Source organism: Sciurus vulgaris (assembly GCF_902686455.1).
Source record: "Sciurus vulgaris genome assembly, chromosome: 16".
Taxonomy (NCBI): Eukaryota; Metazoa; Chordata; class Mammalia; order Rodentia; family Sciuridae; genus Sciurus; species Sciurus vulgaris.
In genome coordinates this window covers 42,648,586-42,671,651 of record NC_136477.1, presented here as the reverse complement: position 1 = coordinate 42,671,651, position 23,066 = coordinate 42,648,586, and the positions used below count along the sequence as shown (strand labels likewise).

General features: G+C 34.8%; 2 long non-coding RNA genes across 2 annotated transcripts in view; one reads left to right on the top strand and one right to left on the bottom strand.

Annotated features, from left to right (window-relative positions):
- The window catches only part of LOC306646541, a 54,186-nt gene extending 37,729 nt beyond the window's left edge, over nt 1–16,457 (bottom strand). The window contains exons 1-2 of the long non-coding RNA XR_013759870.1: nt 16,345–16,457; nt 5,637–5,772 (exon numbers count right to left, since the gene is read on the bottom strand). This is a non-coding gene — a long non-coding RNA (uncharacterized lncRNA). The remainder of the gene's footprint in view (nt 1–5,636; nt 5,773–16,344) is intronic.
- LOC306646543 overlaps nt 1–23,066 on the top strand; it is a 402,794-nt gene that overhangs the window by 231,108 nt on the left and 148,620 nt on the right. The gene's annotated exons all lie outside the window — the stretch shown is intronic.

The following is a 23,066-nucleotide window of genomic DNA, read 5'->3' as shown; positions in this document are numbered from 1 at the left end:
TCTGTGATAATATTGTGGCTCTATATGTTGATTGGGGCATTGGATAAAGGTTGTATACTTTTGTTAAAACTCATTGTATGCCTTTAATATCTGAACATTCTACTTGTTGTACATGTACCTAAAATTTAAAACATGAAAAATAATAATATGATAAACAACAAAAGAATATTTTTAGAGACACATGGTGAATACAGACGAATGATAAGAATTTGAAATCTCTTTAAAATTAATGTAGGCTTTGGGCAGGAATATAGCTCAGTTGGTAGAGTGCTTACCTTGTATGCACAAGGACTTGGGTTTAATCCCCAGTACCACAAAAAAAAAGGACCCACGTATAGACCAAGAGTGACCTTCAGGCAATAATTATAGAAACACTGTAATCATTGCATACAGATTCCTTCTGTAATTCTTGCTACTTATTAATGTTTTATATATTTTTAATAATGTTTTAAAAATCATTAATTTCTCTTAGCTTGAATACTAGTTGATATAGAAGTCTTTCAGTTAAAAATATATCTTCAAATACACAGCGACATGAAATAATGAACCCCTGAGGGCTTCGTGGGAACCTAGTCAGCTGTAGAAGTGGTATCTGTGCTCTGGACTTGTATCTCATGTTCACTTCAGGGTGTAAAATAATGTTCAGAGCACCTTTCCTATTTATGATAAATCAGTCCTTATCTATGATTTTAAAATAAAATAGTAGTGTCAGAACCTCATGCCACATTACAACTTCCAATAACAGATTGCTGCTTGACCTAACATGTCAGGCAATTTCAAAACCACTCTCTGATATCCTTCTCTTCCTAACATTATTCTCTGTGGCACCTGAAGAGCTATAAACACAGGGCTTTCCCACTACGAATGAAGATCTGAACACACAGTCCACCTCCTCCTTCCTGACCCTAATCTGTTACACATGCTGAATGAAGTTCCTCTCTGCTCACATCCCTGGGAAAATTCAGAGTACTGTCACCTGTTTTCTGCTAGACTTACCCTAGTGTAACCAAGTAACAATTTGGAACTGACAGACCCTTTTAAAAATTTGTTATTCCTTGATGAAATGAGAAACTTTTGTGTCTTCTGGTTTGAGTACAATTTTCAATGTAAATTTTTCTTATTTTTAACATTTTTGAAGTATTATATACAAATAGAAGAGTACACAAGTATATAAAGCTTAATAAACTTTTACACCGTGAACAGCATATTCAATTAACCCTCATTCAGATCAAGAAAGAGAACAATTTAGAAGCTCTCAAATTGCTCACACCTACTCTCTACCCCACTCACAATAATTATAATCTTAACTAGTAAAAGTGTAATTTATTTTTACCCAGTTTAATACTTCATGGGTCTGTATACTATGTGTCATTCTGAGTGTGGCTTCTTTTGAGTGTCAGAAAGTCATGGATTAGGTATATAGTTATAGATTACTCAATCTCATTGTATGATAGTGTTCCATATTGGAAATATGTGACTATTTATTTTGAATTAAGAAATATTATGAATACTGTTGCAATATACGCTTTCAATCATGTCTTTTGGTAAAATATTTACATAAATTTGTATTGGATATATATACCTGAGTGAAATTGTTGAGTCAAAAATATGCATATACTTAGCCAGTTTTACAAAGTGATACTATAGAATTATATCCCCATCAGTAATATACGAGAGTTCTGACTCTTCTACATTTGAACCAACAGTAGGTATGCTCTGATGTTCATTTCAACATATTTTTCCTATGTAGTGGTGTGACATTGTGTGTGTCTCTGAGGGTAATCAAGGTATAATTGACATACAATATTCTCCACGTAAAACATATCATTTGCTAAATATTGAGGTACATCATTTGCTAAATATTGAGGTACATCATTTACTAAATATTGAGGTACATACACTTTTTTTTTTTTTTTCTGGTGGTACTGGGGATTGAACCCAGGACCTTGTGCATGCTAGGTGAGCACTCTACCAACTGAGCTGTATCCCCAGCCCTGTATACATTTTTGAAACAATCATTATCATCAAGATAAGATTATGAATATATTGATTATTCCCTCTAATTTTCTCACGAGCCTTTGTAATCTCTTTCTTCCTCAATCTTCTGTTGTTTGGTTATTTCAGACAGGAGTGTAAATCTGATTCCAGTTGCTTTATTGTGGACAAAGTAAAAATTACCTTGTAGTTGCATTTCCCTGGTGATTAATAAACCTGTAGGTTTACTTTCCAATGTATTAGCTTTCGGCTTTGTTTTAGCCATAAAGAAAATCATTGGTGGACTACTTGCCCCTCGGCTGGAAAATTTATCATTTTGTACAATGAGACCATGGCTCCAGCTGCCATCATTCATCTGGTGTCATCTTTTAAAAATTTTATGCATAGTACTTATAATATCTTGAGCATCCAAATATGCCAATGCTCTCATAAGCCTCCTCGAGATCACAATATAGGAAAAATTTGATTTAATGATAAGGCAATGAGTTTCATAGTTTCTGACTTTTTGGGGTCTTTGAGATGACCACTTACTAACTAGAACAATTCTATCCTATTCTAGTTATGAAGCAATTGAGTAATAACAAAAGGAGTGAGTTCTACAAAAGTCAAAATATCAATGCTATGAAGCTGGTATTGGTAAATACAAATTGAATATGTGAACAAACTATCTTTGAAAGTACATCAGGACTTTAACAGATTTTCCCACTCAATCTCAATCTAGGGATCTCTGAGCTGAAGAAGGTTTCCTCCACATATAGGCAGGGAAGAATGTGGGACACACACAGACTTTCCCTCTAAACACAAGAATTTTCATGGCCAGGTGGGAGCGCTGTGAGTGATAGGGTGAGAGAGAATTGCCATTGCCAGCAGAACTCAATGAATGGATAAAAACTTTGAGGGTTCCAGCAAATTTTTATTCTTTGAATCCACTGATTTAAGCACTACATATTTGGTCATCCAAGAATGAGGCTGACTCAGGAGGAAAAATCAGAAACTAAGAGCACAGTCCATTTCTCATCTTCATGAGACTAAGATCCCCAGGCAAAGTACTACTGTGTTAGATGTCCTCCTGGGACAACTGTTAGGTCACAAAAATTTTCCCCAGAGGGCTTTAAAATAGGTCAGATCTATGAATTCACTGAATGAATTTCTAGGTTCCTAAGAAAACTGAAAACCTAAAACTTACTATTGTATTTGGGATTTCCATCCCAAATTATCTCTAATTTTGCCAAACTAGCCTAGCAGAGGCTTTGCAACAAGATATAATACATTCCAGAAACGACTGCAATAATTAAATACCAATAGATTAATGTTTCAGATTTTAAATAAATAAATAAATCCCTACTGCTGTAGACTTCAAGAGGAGAAATTAGTCTTCAAATTAATATTTTTGCAAGTGGGTGTCAAGGAATTTAAATTTGAAGCCAAATTATCCAACCCTTGAAATTTAGATTCTAAAGAATGTGAATCAAAATTAATACTCTAATTGTAGAGTAGTAGTTGCAAATAAACCTGGTCCTCCGTTAATTGCATATGGTTCTTGAGTTTTGTTGTCAAATCTCTAATTTGTCTCATGTTTTAAACAGTTCAGAAGCAATTCTTCAAAAGATACACTGCTTTGTCCCTACTGTCACAACTTTCAGAAAACATGAGTTCCTAACTCAAGAGTAGTTATCCCAGTCAAAATTAAATTTCTAAAATCCAGCACTTAGTGTTGTCAAGGACCTTAAGAGAAATTGAGTGGCATTTCTGTAAGTGAGGGTAGATGAAGAGAATCTTGCTATTTGTTTTGGATGCTAGCTTGTTCCAGTGAATTTAAACTCAATTGGGAGGACTCAATGAGACCATAATTTTGGCCCTTTGTATTGGAAGAGCCCCTATACACTCATTCTTTTGTTTCAGGGAGTGGTGTTTAAGACCCACAACCTTCTTACAAAGCTTAGAAATTTCCTCCAATCACTAGGCTTTTTAAACAGTCCCTTCATTTCTGATCCTTTATATTTAAAATCCCTTATCTGCCAATTCACCTTGGCTCACATTTTCTGGCATCCAGTGCCGTACTGAGGTTGACTTCCAGCTAGTTATATGCCACACGGCTTCTGCTACAGTATTTCTCAATTTTGGCAGTATGTTTTAACCACCTGGGAACTTTAAACTACTGATGAGTATCTCTTCCCTAGAAAGGGTCTGCAGGATGATATGGGAATTGGAATTCTTAATAACTACCTAGGTGATTCTAACATTGAGCCAAGACTGAGGACGCTGCTATACTCTGATGAGCAGAGAGATTCATGTTGGACTCCCCTGGCAGCTTCTATCACTTCTTGCTTTGAAATTGATAAGGTGATAAGGGTGAATTCTGTCTCTTATTAATGTTTTCTCCCTCTAACTTACATTTATTCCAGTGGGAGAGTCATGTTCTCTAAGATGCCTGAATTGTAGTTGCTGTTAATGTTAATGAAACTTGTGGTTACAGGGGCCAATGAGGACCAATAATTCTGCTCAAGATGTTTTCACTCTTGAAATGTGGACGTCTTTACATAATGTATTTTTGCCATCAAGATCAATGTGATTTCATTTCTATTTGTTGTTCTTCTGTCTATCCTCTGGGACTCAGTTGAGCTTCTAAAAGTTTAATGTTTTATACTGGGCCATTTTCTTTTTTTACATATGTGAATATAGCACTGCTTGATGAATTTAAATGTAATATTTTAAAAATTTCCCTTTAATTTTTGGTTCAGACATTCATCTTTCTAACTACTTTTTTAGATTTTGCTTCAAAAACATATTCTGTGTCCTCTTGAGAAAGTTCTGAGAATACTAACAGCATCAGAGTTAGATAATTCTACCCAGAAGTATGTATTTCACTATGAGATCAACATCCAACTCGGTCTTGAACTGACTCTGTCATTGCTTTGTCTGATTTCCAGGAAAAGATACATGACATTATTGCAATTTCTCTTATGGTCATAATTTCATTGTTTTCACAGGCACACGTTACTCTAAGACACAGGAAATATTGTAGCTAACTATTCAGACAATGGAGAAAACCCTCTTGTAGTTTTAAATATTCTATAATAATCTTCCATATGGAATTTCTGTAACCACTGGTTTTACTGTCCAAATCTTCAAGGAATATTTCTCTAATTATTCTATAGCCCACCCTGTGTTATTAAAAACATTGCTTCTCAGTAAATTCTGGTCTTGGATGCATTTGGTGGAGAAATGCTAGATTGTTATATGAGACTATGTCTTTCTTCCTTTGTTTTATTACTGTAGACCCTGGTCAAGTAATACTGAAATTTCCTTTCTTCATTTCTTTTTGTGATGCTCTCAATTTTCCATTTCATTTATGTCTAGCCAACTGTTAAAATTGTAGTCATTCTTCTAAGAAAAAGATTTCTCTTTTCCTCTAGTTTAATCAGTCTTTTGCTTTTTATTTTCCTTTGCTCATCACTCCTCTTATAATGGTGAGACTGAAGCAAGTTTTTCAAAACATTCCAGTTACCTCTGGCTTTCCTATGCAAATACAAATCTTAGAAACATAATATTCCATTTTTGGGACTTTTAAGTTGCCCATTTGCCTTTTGTGTTAGTGAGCTTTTCATCACTGAAACAAATATCTGACAAAAACAACTTACAGGAGGAAATATATCTTTCAACTCATGGTTTCAGAAGTGTTAGTCAATGGTTGACTGGCTCTGTTGCTGTGGGCCTTTGGTAAACCAGAGTGTCATGGCAGAGAAGGGTGGTGAAGCAGAGTTACTTTCATTGTGACTGAGAGGCAGAGAGAAAAGGAAGGGGTCAGGGATAAAATATGGTCCCCAAGGACTCAATCCTTCAAGTAGGTCCTACCTCCTATCATTTTACCACTTCCTTATAAGGTTATCAAATTCTTAATCCACTGATGAGGTTGGAAAATCCATGATTCAATCACCTCCTCAAAACCCGCCTCTGAATATTGCTACCCTGGGGATCAAGCCTTCAATACATGAGACTCTGGGAGGCATTCCAGACAAAACCATAGCACCCTTGAAATCATGATCATTTTACTGAGTTGTGTCTCTATCTTAACCTGAAAAGGTGGAATATTCTCCTTATAGTAAAGTTCTGCTTTATTTGCTTACAAATAAATTATTTTGTCTACTATGAGTAAAGCTATGTTCATGGCTTTGGAAACACAAATTCACAGATGATATTTATGTAATTAACAACCCGAGAGCCAAGTTGAGATCCTAGAATTTCAGGTATATATAAATCCCACAAATCCCTGATTATTCCCTCAGGCAAGAAAATAGTTCAAAACAAACAAACAAATAAACAACAAAAACAAAACCATAAAACAAGAGCTTAATCTTATGTTGTCAATGTGTACTGCATATCTGAACTTGCCATTAAAATTTCTTTTCAAGCCCAATTTTCTTTTCTGTTGCTTCAGAAAAGAAAAGATGTACTTAGGAAAAGATGCTGCTTAGGAAAAGATGTACTTGTTACAATTCAAAGATAAACTGTAGCAAGTACATCATAATCAAATAAAAGTGCCTTCCATTTAGTGAAAAGTTCCTTTTTTCCAACTATTGGCATCACTTAGGCAAAGTAATCCTCCTTAATATCTTATATTGCAGGTATCATTGTCCCTATTTGGCAGACATTGAAATAGACTTATAAATGTTAATAAACTTGTACAAATACCTGAAGCCAGGAATTGAAGAAACTAGGATCCAACTTCAAGAATCTAAAAGATACTAATCTGATCAGTACACAGAAGAAATACAGAAGAAACTGCTTTGGGGTGCTGGAGTATTCCATTGCCCCTAAGAACTGACAAAGAGGAAAACATTCCTAGATCTAAGGTATCAGATCCCTGAATGGAGTAGACCTTAAGTGGAGCTTGGAGAGTGACAACAATAGGGGTATCTGGAAACAAAAAGAGCATCAGTCTTCTTAATACAAACTGACCAACCTAGAAATATTTCCAAAATATTTAATAAAATACTTCTGTATGACTCTGATTTTCTAACAATTTGGAGTTCCATTGCAAAGGACAGTCCTAGAATTAATGGTTTTCTCTTTCCGCCCTCCCCTTCCTACGGTTAATTAAGTCCTAGAAGAAATCAGAGTCTCAGAGGAATATTTGGTTTCTGCAAGTTATCTTTTAAAACATGTATTTTGAATTTGCGATCCTTCTGCCTCAGCCACCAGACCTGTGGAGATTACAGGCTTGTGCCAGCACACCTGGCTCTTTGTTTTAAATTGGAACAGATTATCATTTTTATCAATGAAGAAAAGATGTGATTTCATAAAAACTGGTTATTTTAACCTTTTCAATATTAAAATTTTTATTGCAAAATCATTTTAGATTTACAGAAAAAGTCGCAAAAAATATTCCAGAGAGTTTCACTACAGGAAGTTTCAATATACTCATCAGTAACAGGCTGAATCATGTTTCCCCAAACTGACATGTTGAAGTCTTCATCCCAGCACCGTAGAATGTGACTGTGCTTAGAGATAGGACCTATTGAAGAGGTAGTTACAAAAAATGAGATTATATGGGTGGTTCCTAAACCAATGTGACTGGTGTTTTTATAAGAAGAGGAGATTAGGGACCAATACACAAACAGAGGGTGACCTCATGAGAACACAGTTAAGAAGCCAGCCATCTGCACACCAAAGAGTGAGGCCTCAGGATAACACCAGTCTGCTGACACCTTGATCTTGGACTTCAGCCATTCAGAATTGAAAGAGAGTGAATTTCTGTTGGATAAGCCACTTAGTCTGAAGCATTTTTTTCATGGCAGCCTTACTAAATTCATGCACCCAGTATTCCCCATTGTTAACACACCTTGTATTGTTATGGTAAAGTTTAGAAACTAAATTGTTTCTGCGGTTTGTAGTCAATGTCTTCTTCCTCTTTGTGGAATGCTACCAGAGTTTGTGCTTTTGACGCCAGATCATACTCCATTTTGAAGGGCATTACAGGAAAGGGGCTCACTCACCACAGTAGGATGGCTATTATATATAAAAATATGAGAAATGAGCTGGACATGGTGGTGCCCTGGGAGACTGAGGCAGGAGGATCTCAAGTCCGAACCCAGCCTCACCAACTTATCCAGGCCCTGAGTACTTAGCAAGACCCTGTCTGAAAAATTTTTAAAAAGTGTGCTGGAGATGCAACTCAGTGGTAAAGGGCCCCTGGGTTCAATCCCTAGTACCAAAAATAAATGAATGAATGAATAAATAGACAGAAGGTGGTAAGGACACAGGGAACTCTCATCCACAGTTGGCAGGAATGTAAATTAGGACAGACAATATGGAAAATGAAATGAAGATTCTTTTGTTACAGCTCTACTCACAATAACTGGGGAATCAACCTTTGTGTGCATTAGTGGATGAACAAATACAGAAAGTATGATATGCGTGCACAATGAAATATTATTCAGTCATACAAAGAAAGAAACCCTGTCAATTGCAGCAACATAGATGGAACTGGAGGACATTAAGTGAAATAAGTCAGAAACAGAATGACAAATATTCACTTATATGCAATGTTAAAAAGTTGATCTCAAAGAATTAGAGAGAACAATGGGTACCAGAGTCTAGGAAGGGGAAGTGGATATAGAGAAGATGATAAATAGGCCCAGGGGTGCAGTTGACTAGCAGAAACGACTTCTAGTGTTTTGTAGCACATTAGGATAACTATTATTGACTACAATTAATTATGCAATGCAATTAATTGTATATTTCCAAATAGCTAGTAGAGAGGATTTTAAGTGTTCCCAGAACAAAGAAATAATGTTTGAATTACTAGATATTGCCAATTACTCCTATGTGATCATTGCACATGGCATACACATTGAGATGTCACACTGTGCCCCATAAATATGTACAATACTTCATGTCAATTAAAAATAAAAAAATAAAAATTTTCACCCCTGTATAAAATAAAAAGTGAGGGACTCAGCAGGAACAAAATACCATGACAGAATAGAACAGGCATGAGTGTGTGTGTGTGTGTGTGTGTGTGTGTGTGTGCGTGCGTGTGTGCGTGTGCACATGTGTACATGTGTGGTAGGGGTACATATTAAGGATTCATATATATATACATACACATGTATTTATGTAGAGAGAGCATGCAATAAAAATGTCTATACTTATAAGATATTTAGAAAAATAATTCTGGGGATATGAATGCAATTATCAGAATGCAATTAGATCTGGGGTTCAACAAAGACTGGACCTAGACTAGGGTGATGTCAGTTAAAAGGATGTATCAATCCAAGAAATATTGTAGGGAAGAAAATTAAAAGGACTGGATGGATGAATAACTATATTCCAAGTAAAGGAAAGATAAGTAAAATAAAATGAGTCATTCTTCTAAACTAGAGAGGCTAGGAGAATAATGGTAAAATATACAGATGGAATAATGGGAGTGATAAACTGGTTTGGTGAAGGAAATATTGATATCCAACTGGTACTTTCCTGTAACCATCTGGCAAGGTAGGATGAGGGTTTAACACAGTTTGTTTCCAACCTTGTAGACTGACTTGCCTCAGAAGAGGCTCAGCTTAAGTCTGTTGTCAGGCAGAATTAGTAACATTGCCTCTTTTTCACTTATAAAAACAACCCATTTGGACAATAAATAATTCCCTTACCCTAACTGTACTCTAATAAGATGTGTAATCCTGGAACCCTCTGGAATTTCCAGATGATGCCAAGTTTGAGGTAAAATGTTAGAGAATTTGGATGAATGCCAACAGGACACATCGCTACTTTTTGATTTATCCATAGTCAAATTTTTATCTCAGAATGTGGAACATCATTTTAAGGGTCACAGTGAGATGAAAATAGATCTGAAGCTAAATTCTTGCTTTCTTTTTTACAGAGACATAAAAAGACCATTTGATTCTTAACATATAATTAAGTTGAAGGAGGAAACGAAAGAAGATAATACTGGAAATAAAACCTCTGTGATAGATCACTTTCGGAGGAGTTCCTTTAACCACACAGAGACAGTGACTGGCAACAAGGGGGCTGAGAATTACTTTATATTATTTTTAACATTGAAATGTAACATCTGTACTCCACCTGAATGGAAAGCTAGTTCTTACCTGGACTTGGGGAGACTTGATTGCCTTGACACAATTTAAACTTTATTTGAACCTATGTTATTTAAAGTGTTTTTAAAGCATAGAAATGGATATATATCCCACCTGGTTACTGTCAGATTTAACCAATGAGCTTGAAGCATTTTAGGTCAGGCAAAATATTGGAAGCAGAAGGAAACTAATTTTAGCTTGATTGATTATAATACCATATCCTCAAATCTTTCTTTTTCTCACGTACTTTACATATTGCATCTGTTAAGGAATCTTTCTCAGTGGAGCAGTATATAAAAGAGATACAGATGCAGACTCCAAAAGATATCAGGAGCACAAGAAGGTCATATGGTCTGCGTTCAGTTGAATGCAAAATGCAACATCTGGAGGAGTTGAATTTTGATTCCCAGGGCTGTTGTTGCCTTGCAGTATCACTCATGGAAAATCCCTCATTTCCTCTGAGTTCCAAAAACCTGTTCTTAAGAATGTGGAACATCCTGACATCTATTGTATGGGTCGAATATACAATGAAAAAGCTCATCTCAAAATGAGTTGGGAAACCTTACAAAGACAACGTAAACTATTGTTAGATTTACATCAAGACACAAATATATCTTTAGAAGTGCATTGGTATAATGCTCTGCTTGGTACTCTAAATCTGCATATTCTGCTCCAGGTGTTTGTTCAGACTCTTTGGAGAGTAAGTTGGAAAGCTGTTCTTTCTGCGAAATCCCCTCTTCTGATTATTCCTGTCTCTAGGACTTAGTGAAATTCTTGGTTCTAACTAATAAATTAGTACTGTCCCATAACAACAAAACCTGGCCTCAATCTACTAATAAAAGTCATACATTTTAATATTAGAAAAAAAAAATTTGGAAAATTATATTACCTGTTAGCTTCTCAAATATAAACTCTTTTAACCCTTTCCTATACATACTTTGTGTTACTCTTTAGTAGATCTGTATATTTAACTAACATGTGAGTGTATATGTAACTGTGTGTGTGTATCCTACATTTTTCTGGATAATGTGCTCCTTCAATTTTCACTAGCTACATTCAAATCCCTTCCATACTTTAAAAATTTTTAATGTCATGCCACCTCTTTACTTTCAGCAAATTGTCTCATTTCTAATAAAGAGAAATAAGAGGTCATTATTTGGGATTTTCTTAAAATCTTCCCATCAGACCTACAAATGAGGTGACATCAGCAGCCATCGTCTCCTTTTTGCCATCCGGTTATATTCTCCTTTCCACAGACAAAAGATCAAGTATACATATTCTCAGGAATCTCATCATAACAATTTTTCTTCCAGATTCTTCCTCTTTGGCTCACTCACATGGACACCTAACATTTTTTTTGTGTGTAAAGAGTTGTTTCTAGAGGTTTCAGTTGGATATTTGAGTTACTCCTGTGCCTCAATTCATGGCTGACATTCAGTAATTTTCTTTATTCCACCCTGATCCACTTACCAGCCAACCAGTGGTCCTGATACAATCGGTTTATCTACACATACATTCGTATCTTTGTATACTTGTAAAATGTATGCACTTGTCCCCCTTATCCACAGGGTATACAATCCATCACTTCTAGTACATGCCTGAAACTGTAGATATTGACTGAGCATCCCTAATCTGAGTGTCATGTCATTACTCAAAAGTTTTGGATTCTGGAGTATTTCAGAGTTTGGATTTTTGATTAGGGATGTTTGGTTTGTAAAGTATTTCTGGTCTCAAGCATTTCAGGTAAGGAATACTCAATCTGTGGTAGTAAATCCTATATATGTAGTATGGCCTTTTTTCCCTGCTATACATATATACCTATGATAAAGCTTAATTAATAATTTAGGTAAAGTAAGAGTTTTAAAATAATTGATAAATAAAACAATTATAATAATACATTGTAATAGAATTTATGTGAATCAGGTCTCTCTGTTTTAAAATATCTGTATTCACCCTTCCTGTTATGGTAATGTTACAGTTCCTAAGTGATGAAATGAAATAGAGTGAACAACTTTATCAATGTGGCCATAAGTCTTGCAATTTGAGACATGACAGCAAAACAAGCATAAATTTATTTTTTCTTCTTCAAAGTTTCACAAATAGAAGATTTCTTTTTTTTTTTTTTCCTGCTAGGAACTTTTACCATTTCACTTAAAGGAAGCCTGCATGACTTCTCTTTGGCATATCCAAATTGCCAGTGTCACTGTCCTTATACTTTGGGGCCACTTTTAAGTAAAATAAGGGTTACTTGACATAGCACTATGATGGTTCCACAGTCAGTCTGATAACTGAGTTGTTTACCCGGTGACCAATTGGCAGGCAGTATACACAGCAGGACTATGCTGGACAAAAGGGAGAGTCACATTCTGGCTCACACAATGGGGTGGGGTAGTACGAGATTTCACCACACTGCTCAGAACTGTGTGCAATTTAAAACTCTTGAATTGTTTATTTCCAGAATTTTCCATTTACTATTTTCAGTCTGCAGATGACTGTGAATAACCAAAACCATGGAAAGTGAAACCATGGATAAGGGGTGACTGCTGTGAAGTATTCGTGTTGTTGGAATTTTCTACCTAAGATCAGAATCATAAAAGATACTGTCAGGGACATAAAAGAATATTGGTTTTTATGACTAGTGAGTGCAAGGTGAGATTTGGTCGTGTTGTATGGTCAAATGGACTTGCTGACAATTTTGTCTACATATACCCTGTATTTCTTTTATTTTCTTGTCTTACTGTATAGGCTGGTATCTCTGGTAAAAATATGAATCCAAGTTATGACATTAAACATCCTTATACTATTTCAAATCTTAGAAAAAGATTATTTACTCTCTCACCTTATCTCACAGTATTGGCTGGACCTTTCTTTGCTGGTGTCCTCCCCTTTTCCTCTGGGTCGAGTATGTCCCCTGTCTTTCCTTATTTACTGAGGACTTGAATCCGGAATTTTGTAGATTTTGTCCATTTACTTTTCTTCATTAAGATGATCATAATTTTCTTTAATTTCATAGTATGATGAACTACACTGATTCACTTTCTTATATTAAATCTACCTTGTATCAAAAATAAGTAAAATTTGGAAATGATCCACTTACTTTTTGTGCAGGAGTGATAGATTCAATATCTAATGCTTTGACAAATAATCTCTTGCCTATGTTTTAAGGAATGATATGTAATATTTTTTTCAATGTTTTAGGTTTCATACAGAGTATATGAGGTATATTAAAATAAATGAAAACCTGTCACCATATTGTTAATTTTCTTCATACAAGGGAGTTGTTTAGAATTAGTATTTTGTCTTTAAATGTTTGTTAGAGGTCACCATTTGAAACATATGGGCTTAGAATTTACCTTGTGCATTTTGTACATCCTTTAACATCTATGGGGTCTGGAAAAAATAGGCTTTCACTTTACCCCAAAATTCTTCTTTTCCAGATTCTTAAGTTAGAAACTCAGATTGTTAAATTTGAGATCTTTCTCACATAAATATTTAATCATATCATTTTCTTGCTAAAAACTTTAGCTGCAATTCACACATTTTGATTTGCTGTGATTTTTATTTAGTTACATTTTTTAAATTTTTCTTTATGATTTTCTTTTATCTATGAACTAATTTATCCATGGACTGTTTAATTTCAAACTGTTTGGCACTATTTCAGATATCTTTCTTATATTAATTTCTAGTTTAATTCCACTTTGGTCATAAAACACACTTTTAATTATTTTAGTCCTCTTAAATTAATCAGCTTGTTTTATAACCCTGACCGCTGTATGATCTATTTATGCTCTATCTGGGTGACTGTTCTTGTATTTTGTTGTTGGGAAAGTGTTCTATACAGTTCAATTAGATCATTTGTTGTTATTAATGTCCAATTCTCCTGCCTCATTTCTGAATTTCTACATATATTTTTCTATTAATTACTGAAAGAAGAGAGCAGATATTTTCATGTCTATTTATGAATTTCTCTATTTCTCCTTTCAGTTTTTATTAGTTTTGCTTTCTTTATCTTGAATGTCTGTTTTAAAATACATGCATATTTAAGGATTATTACATTCTCTTGATGAATAAATTATCATTATAAAATTTTCCTCTTTAACCCCAGTAATGTACCTTTCCAGATGCCCTTTGGTTAATATTTGTGCCAACACTCTTTCTTTTGATGATATTTTCATGATCTATCTTCTCCATTATTTTACTTCAAATATACATATATATGTATGTATCTTTGTATTTAGAGGGAACTTTGTCAGAAAGGAATCAGAGGAAGGAAAGAGGGGAGAGTGGGCGGTAACAAGGGTAAAAAAATGATTAAAATATATTTTATACAGGTATGAATATGCCACAGTGCAACCCATTTTTCTATATAAATTATAGGCACTGATAAAAAAATAAAGTAGAATTCTTATACACTACAAATGGTTAGATATTTTATTTTTAGTCCTACGTGACGATCTCTGATTTTTCATAGGAATTTTTAATTATTAATAATGAACATAATTATTGACAATTGTGTGTTAATATTTTATTATCTGTCCCTTTCCCTTTTTCTTCTTTTTCCTACATTATTTTTTATTCTATTTATCTATTTTAGTGGCTTAGCAGGTACACACCTTTGCTTCATGTTTAGCAATCTTTCTAGGTTCACCTATATATCTTTAAATAGGACAATCTAAATTCTTCTACTATATTCCAGTGTATACATATCTATGAATATCTTTTGAAAATATATTTCTATTCCCTTGTTCTTTTTGTTATTATTAAATATTTTACTCATATAAATGCTGCATCTAATAATATTTTATTCTTGTTCCTTTGAACAGTCAAATGTATTTTTAAAATACTAAAAATAAGAAAAATATGTTTTTCTACATTTTAACCATTTACGTCACTCTTCATTTCTTTGAGTAGAATCAAATTTCTTTGAGATATTGTCCTTGAAAAAGTTTTAAGATTTCTTATAATAATCTTCTGTTGATAAGTTCCTTTGACATAGGTTTGCCTGAAAAAGTTATTTTGCCTTCAAATTTGAAAAAATATTTTCGCTTACAACAAAGATTCTCAGCTGTGTTTTAAAAATTCTTTTACTTATGCAAAAATGTTTTCCCATTGTCTTTTGGCTTGCATACTATCTGATAAGAAGTGTGTTTTCACTCTTGCTTTTTCCTTCTACATTCAATATGCTTTTCTATGTCTGGTTTTAAGATTTTTCTCTACTTTATTGATTTTAGAAATCTGATTATGATTTACTGTGATGTAATTTTCTTTATATTTCCTCTCAGCAAAGCTTATTGGGTTTTCTATATCTGTGTGCTTATAGTTTATACTAGTTTTGAAAAAATTTTTACTCCTTAACATATCATTTCAGTTACTTCATCTTTATCTTCTCCTGCTGGAATTCCAATTACAGGTTATATCTTTCTGTATTGTATTATTGGTTGCTGGTATTTTTTTTCAATCTGCTTCATTCTTTCTAAATTTTGCTTAATTTATACTGCTCTTTCAAGTTCAGTAATCATTAATCTTTTGTTTTGCACTTTTAACCTTTTAACTTTATCCACCTTGTATTTTTAATTTCACAACTTGCTTTTTTTGTCTCTAGAAATATTATTTTATATTTATTATTATTATTATTACCATCTCCTACCACCTTCTTATTCTATTTTTCTTCTTATTATTATCTTTTCTACCACTATAACATATTTATAGTACCTATTTTAATATTTTTAGCTTCTAGTTCCATTATACCTCAATTTTTGTACAGTTTGTATTGTTGGTTTAGATTTTGAGGTTATATTTGCTTTCTCATTTGCATACCTGATAATTTTTTATTGGATGTGAGATGTGGACTTTTCTTTTTTTATATTATTTTATTCCTTTAAATAATACCGGAATTTGTCCCAACATTTTTGGAATTTGCTGGATCCTTTGGAATTAATTGCATCCTTTCAAGTCTTTCTTTTAAGCTTTGGTATGAATGGAGCAGCCTTAATCTAAGATTAAATTAATCCTACTTACTAAGGTTTTTCCTAAGGTTTTTAATATTTTCCTAAGGTTTCTACTCTATACCCCTATGAATTGAAATTATTCCCAACTCTTTGTAGCTGTTGGAATTTTTAGATCTACTTCACTTTATCCCTACTCCTCTCTGAGGATTGCTTTACTAGCTGTTTTAGTCGGCATTTTCACCCCTGTGACTAAAAGATCTGACCAGAACAATTTTAGGGGAGGAAAAGTTTGTTAGAAGACTCACAGTTTCAGAAGTCTTAGTCCACAGAAGGCTGGCACTATTCCTCAAGCATCAAGGTGAGGCAGAACTTCATGGTGGGATTGTGTAGCAGACAGAACCAGCTCACCTAGTGATCAGGAAGCAGAGAGAGGTCTCTATGTGCCAGACACAAATATGTATTTCAAAGCCACACCTCATTTCCCACCTCCTCCAGCCACATCCTACCACTTCAGCTGCCACTCAGTTAATCCCTATCAGGGGATTAATTTGCTGATTGGGTTAAGATTCTTACAACCCAGTCACTTCTCCTCTGAACCTTCTTGCATTGTCTCACACGTGAGCTATTTGTGGACACCTCACATCCAAACCATAACACCAACCATAGCTATTTTCCTCTTTTACTGCACAGATCCATATTAGGCTAAGTACTCCCAGGGTTTCTCAGTAATAGAAGTAGTATTAGTAGTAGTTCTTATTTTGTTGTTATTGTTGTTGATCCTCTTCCTCTTCTTCTCCTCCTTTAACCTCTCCCCCTCTCTCTCTGAGTATGTCTCTCTCTCTTCCTGTCTGATTTGCCTGTCTTTCTACATCTTCTCTGTGTGTGTGTCTCCCTTTCCCTCCAACTCCCTCCTGCCCAGTACTCTGTCCTGTAAGTTCTAGGTCACTTAGCCTCCTCAAACTCTGGAATACGTCCCCTCAGTTCAGTGAGATTACCAGACTGCTTTGGTGCCCCTTTCTCCAGTGTGCCTTGGACACTGCCTCCTGGTAGTGAGCCTATGCAATTAAAGGCTCACACTATTTATCTTCTCTCAGTTCACAGTCCTGCATTGCCTGCAATCTAATGTCCGAAATCACTATGTCCCATATTTTTTTGTTTAACTCGGAAGGTAAGTCTGGTTCCATTTTTTTTCCATGTTGACTAGAGTCAGAAGTCTCACCCTACTGTTTTATCAGAACTCATTTCTGCTACCACATTTTGTAATTTCCATTGACATGCTTTCTTTTTTCTTCTTTCTTCTCTATCCTTCAGTAGTTCAATATTCTTCAGCGTTTTGATAATTCAGTGTATTTAATCTACTTTTTTTCCTTGTAATGAATATTCATAATTAACCCATTGAATCCCATTATTCAAGGCATAGGGCACCTATAAAACTTAATGGAGCAACATATATACCACTTATGGTAACTTTTGAAATAAGTATTTTGTTTTTAGAGCTTTATTCTTTTGTGAAAAGTAATAGGTGAATGATTAGAGCATTTGAAAAAATATATATGTTTGAAAATATATATTATATATCATATATGAATATATGTAATCTCTAGATTATAATTTTCAACCTATTTTATTGTAATTGTCTTGATTTCACTTCAATATTTATAGAATTGAAAACTTGAGACAATGGAATAATTATGGTCCATATTTTGGTTTGTTTTACCCATATTGGTTTGTTAAATTTACCAATATGTCTACATTTACCTCACACTAGGTAATTACCCAGGCTAGATACTTACCCTAGCAAGTTATCTGTTTCATCAGGTATTTCCACCCATTTATCCCTCTCCCCTAGGATTCTATTTTTATCTAGAATTTCAGGTCTGGATCATTGTTTACATGTGTTTTTAATCTTGTTTATTTAGATAGAGTAATATGGTGAATATATTTACTTGCCCTTATATCAGATCATCCTCTTATTTGTTTCTTTCCTTACTGATATACTTCCTCCAGAAGTACTTTCAAACAGGATTGTTGTGTGGTGAAATTTCTGAAGCCTTGTATAACTGAAGACATTATTTTTCTTTTGCTAGTAATTGATTACTTTTCTGGATCTAAACTTATCTGTAAATTTCATTTATTTCATTATTGTGGACAGATTTACTCCTTATTCTTTATCTAGTATCTTTTTGCCAGTTGGTTTCTTATCATGTGGTCAGAGTTGGACTGTTACCTTACAGACGTTTATGGAAGTTTCTCTTTTTGTTTGGCATTTTTATATTGCCCAGGAATGACCTTTAAATATCTGTTTAGTGTAGACTTTCATTAATTCTTCTGTTCTACAGTTGAACATAACCATATGAAAATGTTAGTTGCAATAATAATTATTCCTTTTGAATAAAATTACAGAAGTGGAAATACTGAGTCAAAAGGTATGTTCTGAAGTATTGATGAGAAAATAGCCACTAATACCATTATTACTATTTTATGGAGGCTAAGTGAGAAGGACACAGCCTTGGTCCCACTCAAAGCCATACCGATGTGGGAAACCCCCTATTAGGCTTGTGCTGTTGAGTTTGATTGGTGGACTTTTCTTACAGCATTTTCCTGTGCATATTTCTGCAATTAGGCCTAAGGGTTTTATCCTAACTTTTCTTAAAGAAAAGAAATCCCATCTGTGATCTGGAAGCTTATTGACTAATTTACCTATTGCTCTTTAAACTTTTCTTTTGGAACTTTTTGTGAGTAATTTGATAGGAACATGGGAAAGGGCATGCAGGCACTCCTAATATTTTTACCATAAAAGTCCAGAACACTTAAAATATCTTTACCTCAGACTTAAGATTCATTCCATTCTAGATTCCTTTTGAGCCCTGTCCTGGACAGTTGTTGTTTTTGCTTTTTCATCTTCCTTCAACTCTTTTCTTTGGGGACGACTGTTTCCCTAGTCCCTGTGGAGTGGTAGTCAATCAGTGTGACTCCCCCTGACTGCAACTCATAATGTCTCAGGTAGGGATTGAACACTGTCTCTGACAACATTTAGGATAATGAGATTCTCTCCTGGGAAGCTGAGTATGTACACACTGTTGAAATAATGGAAGGAGCTGAAGAACTTTAGAAAGACCCTTGTTTTGTCTCTTCCAAGCCCTGTTTGTAAAATGTCTTTAGTCTATGAGCTACCTAATAAATTCCTTTTTTCCTTTATGCAAGCCAAAATTTATTATTGCTTTTTGTAGAGAAAGAATTGTGGCTGATAACGAGATTTGTAACAGAGAGTTGGCTGCAGGAAACAAATCCTCTGAGACATGGCAATATTTGGAATTGGTTGTTGGATACAGATAAAATGAAAAACATGAGGACATTTTTCATTTTTATGGAAGTGAATTAGTATCCCATGGTATACTATTCAGAAACAGCTAATTATCTTATGGTCTGTAATCATTTGAAATCATGTATGTAGCTCTAGGATACCAGGTAGATAGATACTGCAGTAACACAATTTAATAGGGGACAATTAAGGAAAAAAAAAAAAAAACAACACCATGCTGAATAATTATTTCTGACAGAATTGGGTAATTTAAAGCAGTACAATGATAAGAAACAATGTCGAAATTCTTGCCTCAGTGCAGAGGATGACATTGAGATGTGAAAATATCACATGCCCTTACATGTTCAGATCTGTAAGTTTGCAATTACAAACTTACTTAACTGTAAGTTATTAACATAGAGCTGCTGAGTTATAAAGGTGGACTTCATAGCCTCATAAGATTCTTGAGTGAAAGATCCGACATTGGCCGGGAACATATTGAACTCTAACAGTTGGAATAAAGTTAGTAATTGCAATATTCTGAAATTGAGTGCTCTAGTTAGTAATTGCAATATTCTGAAAAAGTTTAACTCTTTATTCCAAATCTGAGGATAAATATTAGAGCTAAATTTGTCCCAATTCTGTACCCTCAGTGGTTCTCTACACTAAAGCCTGAATTCAACATGCCCAATACTTGGAATGAGAGTTCAGAGGGTGAAATATAGAGAAGGGATACAGGGAGGGGAAAATGCAGCTACTTCTTATTTACATCACCAAAATCTAGGCGTTACCATTTTGATTACTATACTATGGCTATATAAGATATTGACTTCAGGCGAAGCTGGGTATAGGTGCTAGGGCTGTCTTAACAAAATTCCACAAAGTCCATGATATAAACAACACAAATTTACTTTTCAAAGTTTTTGGAGACTGGAAGTCCAAGGCAAGGGGCAGGTATGGTTTCTTCTGAGACTTCTCACCTTAGCCTGAGAATATCTGCCTTTGTGCTCTGTCCTCACATGGCCTCTCTGTGTGTCCCTGGTATCTGCCCAAATTTCCCTTTCTTACAAGTCCACTATTCAGAGTGGATTGGGGCCTACCCTAATGGCCTCATCATCTCATGAAAAAAGACCTATTTCCAAATATGGTCATGTTATGAGGTACCAGCGGTTAGAGCTTCAACATAAAACTTTTGGGAGGACACAATTCAGCCCGTAAAGTTATTTCTAAATAAAAAGCATTAAAAATCTAGGTATTATTTATGAGAGTAGATATTCAGGTTGTTCCACCAATAAAACAAATTGCCCATGGGTAGATTTATTGATGTAAGTGAATTAGCCAAAGTCTGAATCCAAAGCTTCAACAGGGGCTACACACTACAGTTTAATGGTTTGCTGAATTGGATGATGCCAAGGTGGATCCAGCATTAACCTACTCCAAATGACTTTTGAAAGCCAGGCACCATTTTTGGTATTATTATTAAAAAAAAAAAAAAAAAAAAAGCATTTAAAAAAATTCCGCAGAAAGACATGTTTGTTATCTTTGTCCATCTACTATGAACCACATCTGAGCCCCAAAATCTCTAATGTAGTTTACTTTAGTTTTAGCTTTGTCTCAAGACTAGATTGAGGAGAAAAGGGCAAGAATATTATCCACATGCTTTAGAGCCTATTCTCTAAATGCTTTAAACTCTAGTGGAAAGAACTGTTACTGAGAGGACTTCCCACTGTCAGGTACCTGGCAGACATGCATGAGGGACAGCCTAGGTCAAAACAGCTGCAGACACAGAGAAGGCAGTTTTTCACAGTAAGCTGCCAGGCAGTGTAGGCTGTGACCTAATGCTTGTCTGTCATCCCTTTTTTCACATATCCTCCATTTACTGATTTAGAAAAGTACAGACACACTGAAGTTTCTCAAAGTTTGTTGAATAAATGTATCAACTAAAATGATATCTATGTGCCAAAGCTTTTCTAAATCTCTTACAAGTTGAACTTGTATAATAATTAAAACATCTCTGATGGTTTTGGCACTGTTATTTACTCCATAGTCCAGACGAGGAAGTGCTATTTGCCCATTATCACCTATCTGATGACTGGCACAATTGGGATTTGACCCTAGATTAAGATGGACTCCAGGACCCATCTTGATCCAATTAACATTACTTCTAGAATTTCCAAATCTATAAACTTTTATCTAGATGACCATATTCTGACCATTTTGTCTGCAAAGTGAGGTTAGGAGCTGTAATATTTCCTATTAGGTTAAGCTGGAAAGTTTGGGATAGAGACAGAAAAATATTGATAGACTAGTGATAAGGAAGATTTTTGGAAAATATATGCCTATGGACCTTTTAGAATGAACCCCAAATCTAGAAAGTATCTATGCCCCATGTGAATGCTCAATTAAAAGTCTCCACTACAATAGAAACTACTAATAACCTAGTATGTAAGTAAATCCATATTTTAATGAGATTTAACCTCTGCAGTCATCCCCGTACTTGCTTGATGCCCTTGTAAATACTTTATACGGTGTGGCAGCAATAAAAAAACAGCACAAAGGTCTCAAGAAAAACTTTCAGGTACCAAGCTTAGCATAGTTAATTGCCATTATTAAGCTCCTAAATGGTCAGAAACAACGACCAAATCTAAAGTTGTGGCATGATATAATACACCTGAAAGGGACCAGCCCAGACTCCAGTGGAGGGTTCATGACAAAGGATCCCCTTTAATCACATGAAGGGCAATACAGATTTTTCCTGATTGGAATACCCACTTTTCATTTGATTTTTTTCCTCTCTCTCTCATTTTCCTTTATTTAGTTCTTAATGCATCAATATGAAAACCCATTCGGTATACCTTCTAGAACACTCTTATCAAAGAGAAGTTATGTAAGGCAAAAAGAAGATGCCTCTGAGTTCCAGTACTCAGATCGTATACACTATCATTCACCAACAGCTGGCTTATGCACTAGTGAAATGGTCCAGTGAGACCTTAGTTCCAGTGCCAGCTGGGAAAGATTACTCTGCCAAATTATAGAGGTCATCTGTGTCCTGAAATAGCAAAAGAAAATATTTGGTGCTCCCCCCCGATACCCCAAATACATAGATCTAGTAGTCAAGGATTGGAAATGGGGTAATGCCTTTTATATTTATGCAAAACAATTCATATTTTAAATGTTTAATCCTGTTCTTAAGAGTCTGGTGCCTGCTCAGTTAGAGATTTTAGTGACAAGCTGGAGTAGTTCTGTCAAAAGATAACAACTCTTGTGACCATTAGATTGGAAGCTGAGGCTGCACTTTGGTTATTATATTTTTCTTAGGAAAGGGGGCTGTGATCTTGAGAGTGGTGACTGATCTCTACCTTCAAGGGAAGCAGTTGCTTCTAGATACTGGTAGTAAGAGAGTGTGGCTGGAATCCTGATATTCTATGTGTCCACAGATATGCTGTATTGGGTAGGATTCTCATTATCAGTAGATATAATTCTCAGGTGATTTCTCTTGCCTTCCACGGACAGTATCACAAGACCTGTGCCTGTTGAACCTGAATGTCTGGGTCACATCTATGTGCAAAAAATACCTCACCAACTAGGGAACTGGCTGAAGAATAGAGAAATATGGACTATGCTTCAATGAAAAAAAATTAAAAATACTAGCTACAGCCTATAAGCAGTTGACTAAATAAAGTTCATAATATTTATGGTGTTTTCTTACTTGCTATATGGTTCCTT